At 39.1% G+C, this 22179-nt stretch overlaps 1 long non-coding RNA gene across 1 annotated transcript in view; it reads right to left on the reverse strand.

Moving 5' to 3' along the window:
- LOC127490327 (uncharacterized) overlaps positions 1-22179 on the reverse strand; it is a 292752-nt gene that overhangs the window by 52334 nt on the left and 218239 nt on the right. The window contains exon 3 of the long non-coding RNA XR_007918252.2: positions 20906-20963. This is a non-coding gene — a long non-coding RNA (uncharacterized lncRNA). The remainder of the gene's footprint in view (positions 1-20905; positions 20964-22179) is intronic.

Below are 22179 nucleotides of genomic sequence, written 5' to 3' on the forward strand. Positions count from 1 at the left end.
CATCTAGGCCTCCTGTATGTGTAACAGGGGCCCAAGCACTTAAGCCACCTTCTGCTGCACCCTCAGTGTGCATTGGCAGGAAGCTGGGTCAAAAATGGAGTAGCCAGAACTTGTACCAGCACTCCAACTGGCACTCCTGTGTGGGATGTGGGCCAGCTTCAGCTTGACCCACTGTACCACAATGCCCACCACACTGGTGTTAAGTTGTTGATACACAAGTTTCCATTTTAGAATGTAAAATGAGAAAACAGCATGGAAATTGTTTCAGAGACAGAAGAGCTATAAAAGGAAAGGTCTAGAACCTAAGTATTTAGAGGATAGTCGGGAGAGGGAATAGTGACTCACCAAACCCACACACACGTAAGTCAGTCATTGAAATAGCACATACTAAAAGAAATTTCCAAGTGTAGAAATCATCCAGTTCATCTCAGCTCTTCTCTCACCAGGTTCAATTCTATCTGACTGTCACTTTTTCTCCCCTCAAAAACTGTTCTTGTAGACTGGGTGTTTACCTAGCAGTGGAGATGTCTGTGTCCCAAATCAGAGGGCCTGGGTTCAATTCCTGGCTCCGGCTCTGGACTCCAGTTTCCTGCTAATGCAGACCCTGGAAGGCAGCAGTGAGGACTCAAGTAGTTAGCTTCCCGCCACCCATGTGGGAGACCTGGGTTGTTCCTAGCTCCAGTGTTGGCCCCCGTCCAGCCCCAACTATTGTTCCAAACCTGTTCTTGGTGAGTGGATCTCAGTTTTGTTACAAGAGTTTAAAAAATATCCCAAAGACTGCTTTGAGACAGATCAATGAGTCACCATGAAAAAGAGGACCAGAGGACTCAGTTCAAAGGAACATTCTGAAGTTCCTCCCCCTTCTCACTTCTGGAGATGGCTAAGAAGCCTCTGCCTTTCGTGGGCTCAACCATTACAGTATTTAAATTCATTCAGAACCTGGGGCTTCAGACAATAGATTTCTCCAAGGTGCTGCAATGTTTCAAACTTAGCCCCACCCATTATTAACCAATAATAATCACATATATAGTAAAGGTAATGTTACCCCTATGATTAGGTAGAAAAGATACTTTCTCCCTTATTGTCAACAAGGAAATTGAGGCCCAGGTATTTGTTCAAGAATCTAAGCTTGAATCTAAGCTTTCTGATGGGTTTATTTCAGATCTAACATGCTTCAAATCTAAGAGATCCGAATGCTAGCTCTGCAGTTCCTCCCTAATCCAATGAACATCAGTTTTGTTGGATTTAAAATGGGAAGAACAGTGTATTTTTTGCATACTGCACTCAGAGAATTGGTGGTCTCTTTCCTAGTGATCCTTTCTCCTACTCTGGGACCCGCCTCCAAAAGGGGAGAATGACTTGTGAAGTAAGATGAGTGTTCAGAACAGCTAATCATGGAAAACAATGAAATCAGTTTCCAGGGCCAAAGTCTGAAACCGCAGGGCAAGGCTGTCTTTTGAAGTTTGGTGCCACCTAAACATTGTTACCCAAGTAGCTTTGTACTGTGATCTAAGTCTGAAGCTGATATCCTTAAGGCTGCTCATTTTCTCCACTGAACATGAATATGCTTTAAAATATGCTTAAAACATTAGGGTGCAGACCTCTTTTTTGTTTGCCAATTTAAATTCCTTTGGGTAAATTCCAAGGAGTGGGATGGCTGGGTCGAACGGTAGGGTTATCTTCAGGTTTCTGAGGAATCTCCAGACTGACTTCCATAGTGGCTTGACCAGTTTGCATTCCCACCAACAGTGGGTTAGTGTCCCTTTTTCCCCACATCCTCGCCAGCATCTGTTGTTGGTAGATTTCTGCATGTGAGCCATTCTAACCGGGGTGAGGTGAAACCTCATTGTGGTTTTGATTTGCATTTCCCTGATTGCTAATGACCTTGAACATTTTTTCATGTGCCTGTTGGCCATTTGGATTTCCTCTTTTGAAAAATGTCTATTGAGGTCCTTGGCCCATCTCTTAAGTGGGTTGTTGGTTTTGTTTTTGTGGAGTTTCTTGATCTCTTTGTAGATTCTGGTTATTAACCCTTTATCTGTTGCATAGTTTGCAAATATTTTTTCCCATTCTGTCGGTTGTCTTTTCACTCTCCTGACTGTTTCTTTTGCAGTACAGAAACTTCTCAATTTGATGCAATCCCAATAGTTGATTTTGGCTTTGACTGCCTGTGCCTCCCGGGTCTTTTCCAGAAATTCTTTGCCTGTGCCAATATCTTGAAGGGTTTCTCCAATGTTCTCTAGTGACTTGATGCTGTCAGGTCGTAGATTTAGGTCTTTAATCCATGTTGAGTGGATTTTTGTGTAAGGTGTAAGGTAGGGGTCTTGCTTCATGATTCTGCACGTGGAAATCCATATGGAAGTCAGTCTGGAGATTCCTCAGAAACCTGAAGATAACCCTACCGTTCGACCCAGCCATCCCACTCCTTGGAATTTACCCAAAGGAATTTAAATTGGCAAACAAAAAAGCGGTCTGCACCCTAATGTTTATTGCAGCTCAATTCACAATAGCTAAGACCTGGAACCAACCTAAATGCCCATCAACGATAGACTGGATAAAGAAATTATGGGATATGTACTCTTTAGAATACTATACCGCAGTAAGAAACAACGAAATCCAGTCATTTGCAAAAAAATGGAGGAATCTGGAACACATCATGCTGAGTGAAATAAGCCAGTCCCAAAGGGACAAATACCATATGTTCTCCCTGATCGGTGACGACTGACTGAACACCAAGAGGGAAACCTGTTGGAGTGAGGTGGACACTCTGGGAAACGGTGGCTTGATCAGCATAGCCCTGACTGTTAATGAACAACTTAATACATTATCCCTCTTAGTAGTTTTTTTATCTGTTCTACTTAATATGACTGGTTTAGATCTGTAATTGATGCACAGTTATTCTTAAGTGTTGAAAATTAACTGAAATGCGATCCCTGTTGAACATGGGAGTGGGAATGGGAGAGGGAAGAGATGTATAATTTGGGACATGCTCAGGCTGACTTGCCCCAAGTGGTGGAGTTGGAAGCATACCAGGGGATTCCAATTCAATCCCATCGAGGTGGCATGTACCAATGCCATCTCACTGTTCCAGGTGATCAGTTTCAGTTCACAGTTGGTCATGGTGGAGGGACTGGGAGTCAAAGGGAGCACATAGACAAGTCTAGTACCTGCTAACGCTAACTGATGGAGTAAATAAAGGGGAGAGTGATCCAACATGGGAAGTGAGATACTCAGCAGACTCATAGAATGGCAGATGTCCTAAATAGCACTCTGGCCTCAGAATCAGCCCTAAAGGCATTCGGAGCTGGCTGAAAAGCTCATGAGAGTATTTCAGGCATGGAAAGCCAAGACACTCTGGCAAAAGATCTCTGCGAGTGAGATCCCAGTGGAAAGAACAGGTCATCAAAGAAGGAGGTACCTTTCTCTGAAGGGAGGAGAGAACCTCCACTTTGACTATGACCTTGTCTAAACAAGATAAGAGTCGGAGAACTCAGAGGGCTTCCATAGCCTTGGAAACTCATGACTGGAGCATAGGGAGATTACTGATGCCATAGACAGGAGTGTCAATTGGTAAAGTCAACAACAGGAGTCACTGTGCACTTACTCCTCATGTAGGATCTCTGTCCTTAATGTGCTGTACATTGAGATTTAATGCTATAACGAGTACTCAAACAATATATTTCACTTTGTGTTTCTATGGGGGTGCAAACTGTTGAAATCTTTACTTAATGCATACTAAACTGATCCTCTGTAAAAAAAAAAAAAAAAAAAAAGAAATTATCAATTCCCAACTTGACTCTCACTGGGATTAAACATGACAATAGGTCTGCTCTGATTTCATCATCATTTAAAAAAAATCATCTATTATTTTTCACTTTATGTTTCTGTGTGGGAGCAAACTGTTGAAATCCATACTTAATGTATACTAAGCTGATCTTCTGTATATTAAGATAATCGAAAATGAATCTTGATGTGAATGGAAGGGGAGAGGGAGTGGGAAAGGGGAGGGTTGTGGGTGGGAGGGACGGTATGGGGGGGGGGAAGCCATTGTAATCCATAAGTCGTACTTTGGAAATTTATATGCATTAAATAAAAGTTTAAAAAAAATATGCTTAAAAACTAATTTAAAATGAAAATTACAATGTACTTTCCCTTATCCAAAAGAATCAAAATATAAAAGAAGTTTTCCTCGAAGTTAATAGGGAAAAGCATTGTGATCATTATTCTTTGATCTTTTTAAAACATGTCAATTGAATATTGAATTATCTTAAATGACAGATGGCAATTTATGAGTATTCAAAAATACAAGGTGGCCATTTCTGAATCATCTCTATTTACAGAGTAAACCAAAGGGTGGGGAACCCTAAAACAGTAGATTGCCTCAGAATATTTTCTTGTTATTAAGATCAGAATATGGGTAAGTGCAGTTATAATTTGAGGAATCCCTATCACTTTGTTCATCAGGTTAGCTCTAGTAGGACTTTGAGAGCATGAAAACAACAGGTTTTGGTGTAGCAACACTTAATTCAATGGAAATACTCATTTCTAAGCGTCTGTAGACAACAGGAAAGTATGAGGTAAGTGAGCCTACCAATACCAAGCTTTTTCCATATGCTTTTGCCTGAAATGACACTGTATTGAGATCTTTAGACTATTAAACGCTAATTTTCCAACATATCTATAAAGCATTGTTTTCATTCAAAAACATTTTGAACACTGACAGTTTGCTATGCACAATGCAAGAGCTTAAGGGGAAAAATGTTTATTAATTAATGGCTACTATTGTCAATGAGGTTAGAATGCAATGACATATAAATTTGTTTTAAAATAGTTTGCATTCCCTGAACCACATGTAGTAGAAGTGGCACTGGGGAGTCACCAATTGAGCATTAAAAATTAATTGTAAGCAAGTCAAACAAGAAGATATTAGTTGAATGTGTTATGGTACATGTTGTAATGGAATATAGTGAACACTTAGGTTCTTGGATTCTGTTTAAGAACATAAGAAGTTATTCACAGTATACTAAATTAAAAATCAGGCTTACAACATTGTTGTCAGTTGTACACAACACCAAGTAGCCTAAAATAACAATATGTTATATCTCAAAACTGTGGGATTGGCTAAGGAGCCCTTCTGCTTCATTCTCCTTGTATAATGTCTGCAGCAAGGTTATGTGATGAGACACAGGGCCATCTGAGGCTTGGTTCATCTGGAATAACTGGGTTTTGTGAACACTCATATTTGTGGTCCAAGTACTACTTAGAGTTGTTGATCGTTGCCTCAACTTGGGGTGAAATTTCTAACACTGCTGTCCTTATTTTTTCACTACGCAAAACTGTACCCATCCATTTAGAAAATTAGATATGAGGCAAGTGTTATTCATCACAAATTACAGTAATATTAGCATGCTTTCAGAAAGTAATTAAATACATAGACTCATAGTCAAATCAAATCATACTCATGAGGGTCACCTCATTCTTCAGTAACCATGTCATCTCTAAAGCTTTTCTAATACAGTGTCTTTCTTCAGGATTGTCTTTAACCCATCCTGGCTGATCATTTTCCCTAGGCCCACTAGGTTCCGGAGCCTTACTTATCTACCTCTGCCCACTAGGATACCTCCTCTTAGCACAGTTCGTCTGATCACCTGGTTATGTCCTGTTTCATATGGTCAAAGAGTTCATGTCTGTCCAAGCCCTCAGTGAACACAGTGGCTACTCAGATGTTGGAAATCTCTCAGAATCTCTGAACATTTTATATAATATTAGAGCATAAAACTTACTGTTTTCAAATTATAGTTAGTTTACATGTGCAGAAGAACAATCCCAGCACTGTAGTATGAGTAGCATTTTTCACCCCAAACCTCATGCAGCTACTCGAACTTACATCTTAATGCTAGTGAGTGATTAAAGGTGCATACTTGATGTAATATGAGAAGTTGCTCCTGTTGGAGGTGTTTAGTTCACTGAAGTCAAGTCCTAAGAATGTGGTTCTTGGGAGAGGTTTGACCATTGGAATTTAATTTCAGCCTAGGCTCTCTTATTCTTGAGCAACCAAGGGATCCTGCCTCCATACCTAACATTACCAGCCCCCACCAGATGCCAGACTATGAGAACACCCAATCCTGTAACCTCAAACTATAAACCAAGATGGCCAGTGATCCAAGATGAACTGGGGCCCAGAAAGATACTAGAAAGACAAAGGAAGCACCATGCTCCCAGGTGACAGAGAGAAACCTTCAATGGAGAACAGGCAGAACAGAGCAGAGATGGCATGGTGCAGTGAGGAGTGAGGACATACACACCACCACCAGCCACTGCTGCATCTCCATGGCTGGCTCCCAACTGGGTAGTGCCAGCTTCCCAAGGCAAGGTGAGAAGAGGCTGCCACTTTTTTTTAACTGAGGTAGGATTCCAAAGTCCCTATTGGCTTTGTGTGTGGCCTGACAAGCTGGCAGCAGTCTAAGCAACTACTTTGTTCCTTCAAGGAAGGTCAGGTTGCCTCTCTCCCCTCCCCCAACAAAGTACCAGCCTCCATCTGCTGAGGTGGAGATACAGCAGAACCTTGTCCTGACTCAGGGAATAGCAGGCAGTTCTACCACACCTCGTGGCCTCTGGGGCCAGGAATAGACCAGCTTGCAGGGTGCACAGTGAATCCCCTGTACCCTGTGACTGCTGGATGCATGCAGACTGAAAGTGAAAGGTTGGAAAAAGATATTCCATGAAAACAGAAACCAAAAAAGAGCTGACATAGCCATCTTAATGTCAGATAAAATAGACTTTAACACAAAAACTGTTAAAAGAAACAAAGAAGGGTACTATATAATGATTAAGGGATCAATTCAACAGAAAAATGTAACTATTATAAACGTATATGCACCTAATTACAGAGCATCAGTTTATTTAAAAGATATGTTAAAGGACTTAAAGGGAGATTTAGACTCCAAAACAATAGTACTGGGGGACTTCAATACTCCACGTTCAGCAATAGACAGATCAATCAGACAGAAGATCAACAAGTAAACAGCAGATTTAACCGACATTAGAGAACAAATGGATCTAACAGATATCTACAGAACTTTTCATCCTACACTTGAAGAATACACATTCTTCTCAGCAGTACATGGAAACTTCTCTAGGAATGACCACATACAAGGCCATAAAGCAAGCCTCAGCAGATTCAAAAGAATTAGAATCATACCATGCAGCTTCTCAGACCACAGTGGAATGAAGCTGGAAATTAGCAACTCAGGAATCCCTAGAGCATATGCAAAAACATGGAGACTTAACAACATGCTCCTGAATCAACACTGGGTCATAGAAGAAATCAAAAGAGAAATCAAAAACTTTCTGGAAGTAAATGAGGATAACAGTGCAACATACCAAAACTTATGGGATACAGCAAAAGCAGTGTTTAGAGGAAAGTTTATAGCAATAGGTGCCTACATCAAGAAATTGGAAAGGCACCAAATAAATGACCTATCAATGCATCTCAAGGATCTAGAAAAACTTCAGCAAAACAGACCCAAAACTAGTAGGAGAAGAGAAATAATTAAAATCAGAGAAGAAATCAACCAGATTGAATGCAAAAAAAATTACAAAAGATCAGCCAAACGAAGAGCTAGTTTTTTGAAAAAATAAACAAAATTGATACACGATTGGCCCAACTAACTAAAAACAGAGAGAAGACCCAAATCAATTAAATCATAGATGAAAAATAAAATGTAACAACAGACACCACAGAAATAAAAAGAATCATCAGAAATTACTACAAAGAGTTGTATGCCAGCAAACAGGGAGATCTATCAGAAATGGATAGATTCCTGGACACATGCAACCTACCTAAATTGAACCAGGAAGACATAGAAAACCTAAACAGACCCATAATTGAGACAGAAATTGAAACAGTAATAAAGGCCCTCCCAACAAAGAAAAGCCCAGGACCAGATGGATTCACTGCTGAATTCTACCAGACATTTAAAGAAGAACTAACTCCAGTTCTTCTCAAACTATTCAGAACAATCGAAAGAGAGGGAATCCTCCCAAATTCTTTCTATGAAGTCAGCATCACCTTAATCCCTAAACCTGAAAAAGATGCAGCATTGAAAGAGAATTACAGACCAATATCCCTGATGAACATAGATGCAAAAATCCTCAACAAAATTCTGGCCAATAGAGTACAACAACACATCAGAAAGATCATCTACCCAGACCAAGTGGGATTTATTCCTGGTATGCAGGGATGGTTAAACCTTTGCAAATGAATCAATGTGATAAACTACATTAAGAAACTGCAGAAGAAAAAACATATAATTATCTCAATAGATGCAGAGAAAGCATTTGATAAAATTCAACACCCTTTCATGATGAAAAATCTAAGCAAATTAGGCATAGAAGGAACATTCCTCAATACAATGAAAGCAATTTATGAAAAACCCAAGGCCAGCATCCTATTGAATGGGGGAAAAGTTGGAATCATTTCCACTGAGATCTGGTACCAGACAGGGATGCCCACTCTCACCACTGCTATTCAATATAGTTCTGCAAGATTTAGCCAGAGCCATTAGGCAAGAAAAAGAAATTAAAGGGATACAAATCGGGAAGGAAGAACTCAAACTATCCCTCTTTGCAGATGATATGATTCTTTATTTAGGGGATCCAAAGAACTCTACTAAGAGACTATTGTAACTCATAGAAAAGTTTGGCAAAGTAGCAGGATATAAAATCAATGCACAAAAATCAACAGCCTTCGTATACACAGGCAATGCCACAGCTGAGAAAGAACCGCTAAGATCAATCCCATTCACAATAGCCACAAAAACAATCAAATACCTTGGAATAAACTTAACCAAGAATGTAAAAGATTTCTCCAATGAGAATTATAAAATCTTAAAGAAAGAAATAGAAGAGGATACCGAAAAATGGAAAATCTTCCATGCTCATGGATTGGAAGAATCAATATCATCAAAATGTCCATGCTCCCAAAAGGAACTTATAGATTAAATGTGATACCAATCAAAATACCAAAGACATTCTTCTCAGATCTGGAAAAAATGATGCTGAAATTCATATGGAGACACAGGAGACCTCGAATAGCTGAAGCAATCTTGTACAACAAAAACAAAGCCAGAGGCATCACAATACCAGATTTCAGGACATACTACAGGGCAGTTGTAATCAAAACAGCATGGTACTGGTACAGAAACAGATGGATAGACCAATGGAACAGAATTGAAACACCAGGAATCAATCCAAATATCTACAGCCAACTTATATTTGATCAAGTATCTAAAACCAATTCCTGGGGTAAGGACAGTCTATTCAATAAATGGTGCTGGGAAAATTTGATTTCCATATGCAGAATCATGAAGCAAGACCCCTACCTTACACCTTACACAAAAATTCACTCAACATGGATTAAAGACTTAAATCTACGACCTGACACCATCAAATTATTAGAGAGCATTGGAAAAACCCTGCAAGATATAGGTACCGGCAATGACTTCTTGGAAAACACACCAGAAGCACAGGCAGTCAAAGCCAAAATCAACTATTGGGATTGCATCAAATTGAGAAGTTTCTGTACTGCAAAAGAAACAGTCAGGAAAGTGAAGAGGCAACAGACAGAATGAGAAAATATATTTGCAAACTATGCAACTGATAAAGGGTTGATAACCAGAATCTACAAAGAAATCAAGAAACTCCACAACATCAAAACAAACAACCCACTGAAGAGATGGGCCAAGGACTTCAATAGACATTTTACAAAAGAGGAAATCCAAATGGCCAACGGACACATGAAAAAATGTTCAAGATCACTAGCAAACAGGGAAATGCAAATCAAAACCACAATGAGGTTTCACCTCACCCCAGTTAGAATGGCTCACATTCAGAAACCTACCAACAACAGATGCTGGAGAGGATGTGAGGAAAAGGGGTCACTAACCCACTCTTGGTGGGAATGTAAACTGGTCAAGCCACTATGGAAGTCAGTCTGGAGATTCCTCAGAAACCTGAATATACCCCTACCATACAACCCAGCCATACCACTCCTTGGAATTACACAAAGGAAATTAAATTGGCAAATAAAAAATGCTGTCTGCACATTAATGTTTATTGCAGCTCAATTCACAATAGCTAAGACCTGGAATTAACCCAAATGCCCATCAACAGTAGACTGGATAAAGAAAATATGGGACATGTACTCTATAGAAAACTATACAGCAGTAAAAAACAATGAAATACAGTCATTTGCAATAAAATGGAGGAATCTAGAAAACATCATGCTGAGTGAAATAAGCCAGTCCCAAAGGGACAAATATCATATGTTCTCCCTGATCGGTGACAACTAACTGAGCACCAAAAAGGAAACCTGTTGAAGTGAAATGGACACTATGAAAAACAGTGACTTGATCAGCCCTTGTCCTGACTGTTGATGAACAACTTAATACTTTATCCCTTTTAGTATTTTTTTGTTCTACTTAATACTATTGGTTGAACTCTGTAATTAACACACAATTATTCTTAGGTGTTTAAATTTAACTTAAAAATGATCCCTGTTAAATATAAGAGTGGGGATAAGAGAGGGAGGAGATGTACAATTTGGGACATGCTCAATTGGACTTGCCCCAAATGGTAGAGTTAGAAACGTGCCGGGGTATTCCAATTCAATCCCATCAAAGTGGCATGCACCAATGCCATCTCTCTAGCCTAAGTGATCAGTTTCAGTTCACAATTGATCATAACAATAGAATTAAGGGTCAAAGGTATCACATAAACAAAACTAGTGTCTGCTAATACTAACTGATAGAATTTAAAAGGAGAGAATGATCCAACATGGGAAGCAGGATACACAGCAGACTCATGGAATGGCAAATGTACTAAACAGCACTCTGGCCTCAGAATCAGCCCTTAAGGCATTTGGATCTGGCTGAAGAGCCCATGAGAGTATTTTAGGCATGGAAAGCCAAGACACTGTGGCAAAAAATAAATAAATAAAAAACCCTAAATGAAAGATCTCTGCAAGTGAGATCCCAGTGGAAAGAATGGGGCCTTCAAAGAAGGAGATACCTTTCTCTGAAGGGAGGAGAGAACTTCCACTTTGACTATGACCTTGTCCAAATAAGATTGGAACTGACGAACTCAAAATGCTTCCATAGTTTTGGCAACTCATGACTAGAGCCTAGGGAGATTACTGATTTTGTAAACAAGAGTGTCAAATTGTTAAGTCAACAACAGGAGTTACTGTGTACTTCCCATGTGGGATCTGTCCTTAATATGTTGTCCAATGTGAAGTAATGTTATACCTAGTACCTAAACAGTAGTTTACACTTTGTGTTTCTGTGTGGCTGCAAACTGTTGAAATCTTTACTAAATATATACTAAATTGATCTTCTGTATATAAAGATAATTGAAATGAATCTTGATGTGAATGGAATAGGAGAGGGAGTGGGAGATGGGAGGGGTGCGGTGGGAGGGAAGTTTTTTTTGGGGGGGGAGTCACTGTAATCCAAAAGCTTTACTTTGGAAATTTATGTTTATTAAATAAAAGTTAAAAAATAGAAAAAAAAGTACTACCCACAAAAGAATCAAATTATATATATATATATATATAATGTATGTATGTATATATATATATATATATATATATAAAGAATAATTTGTCAGATGGTACAAAAAAGAACTAGTGGGCAGCCCTATCAAATCACCACTCCTACTTAAATTATTTTACCAATATTACTTTTCTCTAACCTGCCTTTCTGTTTGTAGCTATTGCAGTGTTCTTGTAGAATGAGGTCAGGGATCATACTTTATTTCTGTATTATGAAGAGTAATGAGGTATCAGACAAATCAATCAGCAAAATAAATTATTTAGGACTCACAAAATCTAAATAAATATTAGAACTTAGAATTCAACTACTTAAAAAATATGTGGTTGAAAGCCTTAAGAGCAGGCTTGATGAGGCAGAAGAATATCTGATGTGTCTTCTAAGATAGATATTTTGAAATATCTCAGTCACACCAAAGTAGAAGAAACTAAAAAAGATTGAAAACAGTGTTCGGGATCTATGAGATACCATTAAACAAATATACAAATCTTAGTAGGTCCTGAAATTATCTATAGGAAAAAAGAATGGATTAGAAAACCTATTCACTGAAATAATAGTAGAAAGTTTCCCCCATTTGGAAGACATATGGACATCCAAAACCAGGAGGTACTTAGAAGCCCAAATAGGTATTATCAGAAAAGGTCTTCACCACAACACATAATAGTCAAACTTTTAAATGTAAAATGTAAAGAGAATATTCTAAAATTTTCAATACAGAAATACCAAATGCCTCAAAAGTAGTTCCCATAAGATTCAGAGCAGATTTCTCAATAGAAACCCTACAGGATAGAGTAGATAAATATAATTCAATTTCAAAAAAAAAAAAAAAACACACACACAAAAAAAACAACTACCAACCTAGAATAGGGTGAGGTGATATCCAATTGTGATTCTGACTTGCATTGCCCTGATGGCTTGTGATGTTGAGTCTTTTTAAAATATATTTGTTTCCCACTTGTGTTTGTTCTTTTGAGAACTGTCTATGGAAGTATTTTGTCCATTTCTTAACTGCATTGGTTGTTTTTTGTTGTTGAGTTCTTTTCAATTGCTGATATATTCTGATATTAATCATTTGTTGAATAGGTATGTGCACAAATATTTTTCTCATTTTGTTGGAAGTCTCTTCACTCTATTGATCATTTCTTTTGTTGTACAAAAGTTTCTAAGTTTGATATAGTCCCATTTGTTTAGTTTTTCTTTTTCGCTTAGCTTTGAAGAGTCTTAATAAGGAAGTCATCCTATACACCACAGTCTTGGAGTGTTTCCCCTACATTTTTTTCCAGCAACTTCATAGTTTCAGGTCTTAAATTTAGGTCTTTGATTCATGTTGAATTTTTTTAATGTGATGAAATAAATGGGTCTAATTTCATTCTTTTACATACATACATCCAGTTTTGTCAGCTCACTCTGTCAGAATGGCTAAAATCCAAAAGACAGAGTAACAAATGCTGTCGAGGATGTGGGCAAATGAGACCACTTATATACTATTGGTGGGAATGTAAATTAGTGCAGCCAATATTGAACACAGTATGGAGATTTCTTTAAAAAATAGAAATAGACTTGTCATATGATCCAGCAATCCCACTACTATGTATATACCCAAAAGACATGAACATGTTGTATCAGAGAGACAGGTGCACAACCACATTTATAGAAGCACTGTTCTATAAACATGTTGTTGAAGAGATTATATTTACTACACTGTATGGTCTGAACACCTTTGTCAAAAATCAGTTGGCTGCATATATGAGGATTAATTTCTGGGCAGTTTGTTCTGTTCCATTGATCTATGTGTCAGGTTTTATGCCCGCACCATGCTGTTTTAATTACTATAGCTTTGTAGTATGCTTTGAAGTCATATATTGTGATGTCTCAAGCTTGATATTTCTTGCTCAGGATCACCTTGACTATTCTGGGTCTTTAGTGACTCAACTTTAGGATTGTTTTCCTAATTCTTTAAAGAATTTCATTGGTCTTTTGATAGGGATTGCATTTAATCTGTACATTATTTTAGGTAGTATAGACATTTTAATGATATAGATTCTTCCAATCCATGAGCAAGGAATATATTTCCATTTTTTGTGTGTCTCTATGATCCCTTTCATCACTGTTTGATGATTTTCATTGTACAGATTTTTCACATCTTTCATAAAATTTATTCCTAAATAATTGATTTTTTGTGGCTATTGTGAATGGGATTTCTTTCTTGATTTTTCTTGCAGTGTAATAGAGCTTCAGTTAAAAGACGGGTTTGGAATGAATGGAAAGAAGGTGACAGGACCGAGTGGAGGTGAGAAAGAGAAGACTGCAGAGCTTCTTCCTGTTGGGGAGGACCTGCCTGTGATCTTTTTGGAGCAAGGAGGATGCAGTGTATCTTCAGCGATAACAGGGATGAGAGAAGAAGGTTTGGCAGACAGAAGATTTAAACATTATTTCCTGGAGCCAGAGCGAATGGAGATGGCTCTTATTTCACCATGGAGATGGAAGGAAATGAGGCTGTTTCAAAGGCAGTAAACGTTTCCATTATGATCTCTTCTTTACATACTTGTTCAAATGTGAGTACTTCCTAGCTTTTTGCAGATGATAAAATATGTAGAAAGAAATGTTTATCTAATAAAATGCATGTTATTAAACAAGATGCATTATCATTTTTTGCTACCTGCATCCAAAATAGGATCTAGGAGGCTTTTCTTTTTTCTTTATAAAATCTCTGCCATCCCTTCAGGGTTCAGCACTCATGTCTATCGCCTGCCCCTGCTACGGGAACATGAGAGGATCTCAGCATTGCTCTTTCTTTGTCATGCTCCTCTTTCCCTGCGATTTCTACAGAGGACAGACTCCTTACGCAGGTCAAAAGGAATTTGCTGGATTCCAGAGTCGAGTGTGTTCAGTGCCTTCAGTGTGGAAAGCTCCACAATCTGGAATATCCCCTTTTTAGTTCCCAAGCCAGCCTGTCTGTCTCCACACTTCTCTTCTCCCTTCAGCAGAGAGGTTATGGCCTGTGCATTTACTGCATGTGAGAATAGAAATTGTCTGTACATCTCAATAGTCATTTCCAGCAATAGGAACGTGGGAATCTGTCTGTCTTCTGAATAATTAAGGCACAGAAGGGGCTTCTTACCCCAGCCTAAGTTCTAACTGTGCTCTTACAGGAGTGGGCCTCATCTGAGAGTCACTGCCCCTCTAGCTGTTCAACTTATGCAGTAATCACACACATTTAGTATAGAGCAAGGATTAACAGCTAAGCCCCCAGCATCAGATCGCTATATTCAAAGTCTGACTCTACCAGTTTCTAAATAGGTGAACTTGAGCAAGTTGTTTTACTTCTTTGAGCTGGAACTTAAAAAATTATAAAGCAAGAATAATTAAACCTACCTCATAAGCTTGCTATGAAGATTAAATGAACTAATACCTGGAAGACACTTTAAAAATTGTTTATCACATTGCAAGCCCTCAAGAAATATTATTTTTACTTTTATATTCATTTCCTCAACTTATTCAGAGTAGGCTACTCATCCAATGTCTCTCCTCCAATATCTAATTTAAAGGGGCCCATACCCTCCATGAAAGGAACAGTTAAGCCAGGCAAAGAAATAAGAATAGATCTACAAAAGGAAACAAAGATGGATTTCAAGTACTTAAGTAATGTAGCAAAAGCTTATATGTCATAAAACTGAAAGTAAGTCAAAGATTAGAAGTTAGAAAATCAACAAAATATCATTGAGAAAGACGTAGGGAGTTTAAACGTGCATGCCATTATCCCTAACATGTCACACACACACACACACACACACACACACACACACCCTCAGCTCCTCCATTTGTCTCATCCAACATTTACTAAATATTAACCACAGATTCTTAAAGAAGATTCCTTGAAGACCCTAAGTACGTGTAGTTTGAAAACTAGTTTGAAACATCGCTACCTGCCCTTTGCCCACTAGGGGCTATACATCCTATAATAGTCTGTTTATGGGAGAGCAAAATGAGGCCGAGAGAGGAGAAATGGCTCAGAAATGAGGCCAGGTGGTTAGAGAACTGTGAGGTGCTGGAGTGGTGGGAAAGAGCATGAATGGAGACTAGAGAAGTCAGCAGCTAGCTCACTGCTGCTCTGCCTCGCAAGCCACAGAGTTTGTCTGCACGGACAAGCGCTTCTCTGTCAGCCTCATCCTACTAGCTTTGGGTCACCTGCCTCTTGTGAGATATACCTGTTCCCAAATAAAGTGCTGTACTGGAATCCTCAGGGGATTTCTTACATATGCTCAGGATCAGACTGTCCTAACAGCCCCTGCATGGTTTCTCCAGTCCTCTGCTCCCTCTCTTGGTCCACTGTTTCAGGTCCTGACTGATATTCCTGGGACACCTGGGTCCATGGCACCTCCAGGTCCTATGGTCTCATTTACTTCGCGATGGTGCTTCTGCTGATGCTGCTGCGTGTGTTGGGTACGGCTGCCTCTCGTATCAGCACTGCCATCTCTCATGGTACTGCACCGCCTCCCACTGGGCACCTTATTCCCACTGATGCTCCAGATCTTTAACATACCACAGATGAGTGCCATGTAGTCCTTTCTTCTGTTATACAGAAAATCAATACACTACAGCATGTACTTCAGCCTGCCACCAAGTGTTAGCTGAATAATTTTTTCAACTTATTTATGGCTCCTGTTTTCTTCCCTGTGTCTCTGGCTGGCATAGCATTTGGAAATGAGCAGCCCAACAGGACTAAACCAGAAATATGAACTCAAACAATGAAGGGTTTATACCCATTTTCATTTGGATTTTTAAACTTTTATTTAATTAATTATTTAATTAAGAGACAAAGAGAATGACACAGAGAACTCACATCCACTGGTTCATGCCCCAGATGCCTTCAACGGTCAGGGCTGGACAGAGCCAAAGTTGAGAACTGAGGACACAGTCCAGGTCTCCCACCTAGGTAGCAAGGAACCAACTACCTAAGCCATTACCCTCCTCCCAGGGTACTCATTTGCAGAAAGCAAGAGTCAGGAGCCAGAGCTGGAGACAGAACCCAGGTACACTGACGTGACACACAGACAGCCTAACCAGCGACTTAACCACAAGGCCAAATGCCCACATCTACATTGGCTTTCTGATGCTCTCTTTCTGATAGGAAAAGCACTCTTAACATGAACTCATAAGTGAAAATTAATACTAAAAATAAAAACCACATTTTGAGTATTTGCCCTGTGCATGTCATGGTGCTAGGCATGTTGCCTATATTAATATTTATAAGCATCCTGTGACAAAGGTAATGCCATTATTCTCATTTATAGATGAAATGAGAAGCATCTAGTCACTTGCCCAAGGGCTCACAATTCATCATGAGCAGAGCAGATATTCCAAACAAGTATGCTGCCTCCAAAATCCGAGATCCTAACCCTCTTACCCTATTGCCTGTAGTTAGGCTACAGAGAGTTTGCAAACTCACCAAAATTAAATGTAAAACATTGCCTAAGTGTGAATTTTTCTTTCTGGGGAGAAATGTTAGATGCTCAAGAAACCAAAAGAGGTCTTTGCATTATGTTGTCCTTTCCTGAAGGAAGCTCTACATTCTCTTATGAAAATGGACTCCAGCCACATCTCCCCATTGGGTCACCGGTCTAGTCCAAACATATCTGAGCCTCAGAAATGGGTCAGATCAGATTCTCACTGCGACTTGCTACAAGGAGCAGAGCCGAGACCGTGTGTTTATCTGTGCTAAGCTGATTCAGGCAATAAGATCAAGTGCCTCTCCATTCCTACCTTCATCTGCTTTGTGCCTGAAGCCCCTGGTTTACTGAAGACCCCAGGGGGATGGAAGACCTCCCTGACTGGGGAGATAGAAACTGAAAGGATCAAGTCCTCAGGGATGGTGAGAAGATTAGAGGTCCAACTGGTGGAAGCCAGCTTCCTGGGGGCCGCAGGCAAGAGCACCCTCCCCACCTGGGTCTGATGAGGCAGCACCCATGGGGTGACTTAGCCTGCTGCAGCTGTGCAAATTCCCATCTCTGATAAAACTTTGCCCGAGAGGTATTTGCTGATGATTGTCAACAATCAAATGAATTATAGATGATGTTGGTAAACAAAACGCTGCCTTGATGAATGATGAGTTGGCTCTATTCTGACATGACTGCTAAGTCATTCAAAGCACTGATTAAACCCATTACTGTAAAATAATCACCATCCATTACCTTTAATGTCGTGAACTGACAACCTAGTTAAGGCAGCTGATGGTGTCAGCAAAGTGATTTGTTGTACTGCATGTCCATCGACAATAAATCACTTCGATAAATCAATGAACAGTAGCAATAAAACAATATATTTTCATATTTCTTGACATTCAATTACAGGGTGTGTATACTGACTTATTCTTAAACACAAACACTGATATGTAAGGATCCAGCATTCACCAGGAACCAACACAGGATTAATTCTATCTGGGCCCAGACTGGAGGAGGTTCATACATATATTTGTATATATATGTGTGTGTGTGCATGTGTGTGTACTTTCACTACTAGCCTAGTAGTGAACACATTACACAAGCATAATGTTGCTATGCCCTGGACTAAGGTGTTCCTTAGGTAATGAAAGGCAATAACATATAAGGAACAGCAGAGAATTTAGAACTCAGTTTTTTTTGTTGTTGTTTGTTTGTTTGTTTTTTTTGTTGTTGTTGTTGTTTTTTGTTTGTTTTTTGTTTTTTTGGTTTTTTTTGACAGGCAGAGTGGATAGTGAGAGAGAGAGACAGAGAGAAAGGTCTTCCTTTTCCGTTGGTTCACCCTCCAATGGCCGCCACGGCTGGCGTGCTACAGCCGGCACACCGTGCTGATCCAATGGCAGGAGCCAGGTGCTTCTCCTGGTCTCCCATGGAGTGCAGGGCCCAAGCACTTGGGCCATCCTCCACTGCACTCCTGGGCCACAGCAGAGAGCTGGCCTGGAAGAGGGGCAACCGGGACAGACTCTGGTGCCCCAACCGGGACTAGAACCCGGTGTGCCGGCGCCACTAGGTGGAGGATTAGCCTATTGAGCCGCGGCACCAGCCAGAACTCAGTTTTTAGTAAGCTCTTTGACCTTACACAAAACACTTAACCTCTCTGGGATTTAGCTGCTTCATCTGTAAAGAGGGTAATATCTAATCCTTTACAAAACATAACAACTTCAAAACTTAGTTACCATTCCCTTATTCTGAAGCCCCTATGTGCTCTAAAGTCTCTCATTTGATATGTCAGTGCTTCTTTCCAGCTCTAGAAGTCTTCCAAACAATAAATGTTAGCTAACTCAATTTTTAATACAGTAATAGTTTGTGTGCTAAATTGTTTTTTATTCAGTGACATATTATCTAAACTTAATTTTGTGCCAAGAAATATTAGGTCCTAAAAAGAGTTCACTATTTTGTTATGGAAATGGAAAGGAAATAGGAAACTAACAAAATATGTGTAAAAATTCATCATACAAATGTTAGTTCTCCAACTACCTACAGCATATTTTCTTTTAGCCATTATGGTACAAATATTTTTAAGTTATGTTGCACACCCTGAGCCTTCAACTGTTCCACCATTGTTTTTTGGAAAACTATTAGTTGCAAGGGCTTGTGAAGGTTAGTCATGTTAGTGACTCATGATTCAGACTTACTCAAAGTCCTGCTTTCCAATAAAAAGGGAAAATAGGTACAGCAATAACTATGAGGCGAGACAGAATTTGCAAAGAGCAATCAAAGGAGTAACTACCAGCTCCCTTACAATTAAAAGGCAGAAAAAGGTGCATGTGATTGGGTAAAGAGAAGGAAGTAGACAGGGTTAGCATTAGGGCTCTTCTGGAAGGATGAGAAAGCTGTCAGTAAGTTGAGTGATGTGGAGGGGTGAGGCGCAGGAATTGATTGTTCAGAGAAGAGTGCTCCCAATGGAGAGATACACAAAAGCAGAGGGAAGAGTATGGGAAGGCACAAAGTGGTACGGGAATTGGTGAGTTCACCAACTCCTGTTGATTTATTAGATTAGAGAAGCTAGATCATGTGTTGTAACAAATTCACTTCCAAGTCCCTGTGGCTCAACATAACAACATCCTAGCACATCAAAGGTTTGCTTCTTGCTCACAGCATGCATTCGTCACAGGTCAATAGGGTCTCAGATCCCACCACTTTGTGGAATGGTCTGAAATGTGCCACTCTCCTTGTTCTTTCGGGGGGGGTGGGGGGAGTAAAAGCAGCATGGAAAACCCCCATCTGGTCTTCTATGGTCTGGCACAGAAGTGACACACATCATGTCTGTTACCAGCTAATTAACCAGAACTGGCCACGTGGCCTGCCCAACACCCAGGAGGGGACAGAACATTATTTAGAAAGCATTACAATGGCTTTCATGGCTACACTGTGAAACATATACAATAGAGAGTGAAAGATGAGAAATGTCAGCACTTCTAGTTGCGAATGTCAGGATGAGGTTTTTGCTCTTCATAGGAACTGGGGTGACATTAAAAGGGCAGTAAGGGGAATGATCTGATTTGCTTTGGTTGGAATCCAGCTGTTAACTGAAAGATGTGAAGGTGCTCTCCCGCATAAAGTGTGAAGGTGTAGAGAGATGAGTGGTGCCTTTCTCAAAGAGAGACAGAAGGAGGCTGGGCTAATAACAAAAAGGAGAGGGACATATGTGAGAAAATTATGAAGATAAATCTAATATAGGTGGCCACTAATTGCACGTCGGACCTGAGGAGTAGAGAGTACAGAAAAAAGGGATCAGTGGTTTGAATAATGTAGTGTCTTTGCACGGGTGGTCCAGAGAAGTCACCCTGCAGATTTCATACTTAGAAGACAAAGGTTATCATTACAAGAATCAGGTGACCTGAAGCACAGCCATTACAGCAGAAGCCAAAGAAATGAGTTAAATGTGACTTGCAATCCATTTAAAATTCCTCTGAAATTTCTAATAGCCCACCAATACAATGGCCAAGCAAATCATCACTAAAAAGACATCATGTGTCTTACACAGCAGATAAGTGTCTCACCCTGTTACTCGTATATTCCTTGAGATTTGAATTGTTTCTCACTATGGTCCACAGTATAATATCTCTGTACATGTAATCCTGCATGTTTCTCATATTAGTATGTTCTTAAAAGAGGAATTCATACGTAAAAGCCTACGAGGCTTTTTTTTTTACAATTAAATTGATTTTTGCTAAATTGTCTCTGAGAACAGCATTATCAATTTATATGTCCCTTAAATAGATATAGCTAAGAATGAAGAAAAGTAAGATTATGGCATCCAAAGTACATGCTGGATCCAAATTACAGCTTACCTACCTCTGGTTGAAGTTTCTGGGCAAGTTTCCTGCATCCCTGCGGATCTTAGATTCAGCATCTAAAATATAGGTAAAATAGAATTTATTTAATTGGAATGTTTTGAAAATTAAATGCAAAAATATACATAAAATGTAAACTTAGATCTGGCATATGGTATGTATTCAATAAAATGTTACCATTTTAAAAATTTGATTAATAGTTCTCCTTGTATGCTTTTCTGAGACACAGTATGATACTTCAACACATGTATACAGCATGTACTGATCAAATAGGTAATTTGCAATTCCACTTCCTCAAGATTTCTTTATGTTTGGAGTCTGAGTTCTTCTCCTCTAGTTTTAATGAACTATAAGAGTATAATGTTATTGTGATCTCTAACCACTGTTCTGAGCAATGGGAAACCATAATTTAGTCCTATTAAATTGTATTTTGGCATCCCAATCCATCCAGCATCTAGTAATCACTATTCTACATTTGTAATGACTTTTTCTAGCTTCCACATATGAGAGAGAACATGTGATATTTCTCTTTCTGTGCCTGGCTTATTTCACATCATAAAATGTTCTCCAGTTCCATACATTGTGCTGTAAGTGTCAAGATTTTGTTCTTTTTATGACTGAATAATATCCCACTATGAATATATAGCTTATTTTCTTTATTCATTTACTCATCAGTTGTCACCCACATTGATTCCATATCTTGACTACTGTTAACACTGCTAAAATAAACACAGAAATTCAGGTATGCTTTTGACATTGGTGATTTCTTTTTAATGGGATATATTCCAGAAGTGGGACAGATGAAACATGATTTACCTAATTTTAGTTTTGAAGAATCTCCATACTGTTTTATATAATGGCTGTCATAATTTATATTTCTACCAACAGTGTATAAAGTTTCTCTTTTCTCCACAGCCCCATCAGCATGTTATTTTTCGTCTTTGTGATGAGTCATTTTAATTAGGATGAGATGATATTTTATTTAAGTTTAGGTATTTGTTTTCCTACTGGCCAAAGATATTTAACATTTTTTCACTGGTCATTTTTATTTCTTCTTGAGATATATCAATTTAGAAAATTTTCAGATTAATTAATTGGCTTTTTGTTTGTTTTTGAAGTTCCTCATATGTTCTGGACATCAATTCTTTGTTGGATGCATAATTTGCAAGTATTTTCTCCCATTCTGAAGGTTGTCTCTACATTATGTTGATAGTTTCTTTGCTGTCCAGAGGCTTTGAAGTTGGATACATTCCCTTTTGTCCTTGTTAGCTTCTG

This window comes from Oryctolagus cuniculus, chromosome 2, assembly GCF_964237555.1.
Source record: "Oryctolagus cuniculus chromosome 2, mOryCun1.1, whole genome shotgun sequence".
NCBI classification, from domain to species: Eukaryota; Metazoa; Chordata; class Mammalia; order Lagomorpha; family Leporidae; genus Oryctolagus; species Oryctolagus cuniculus.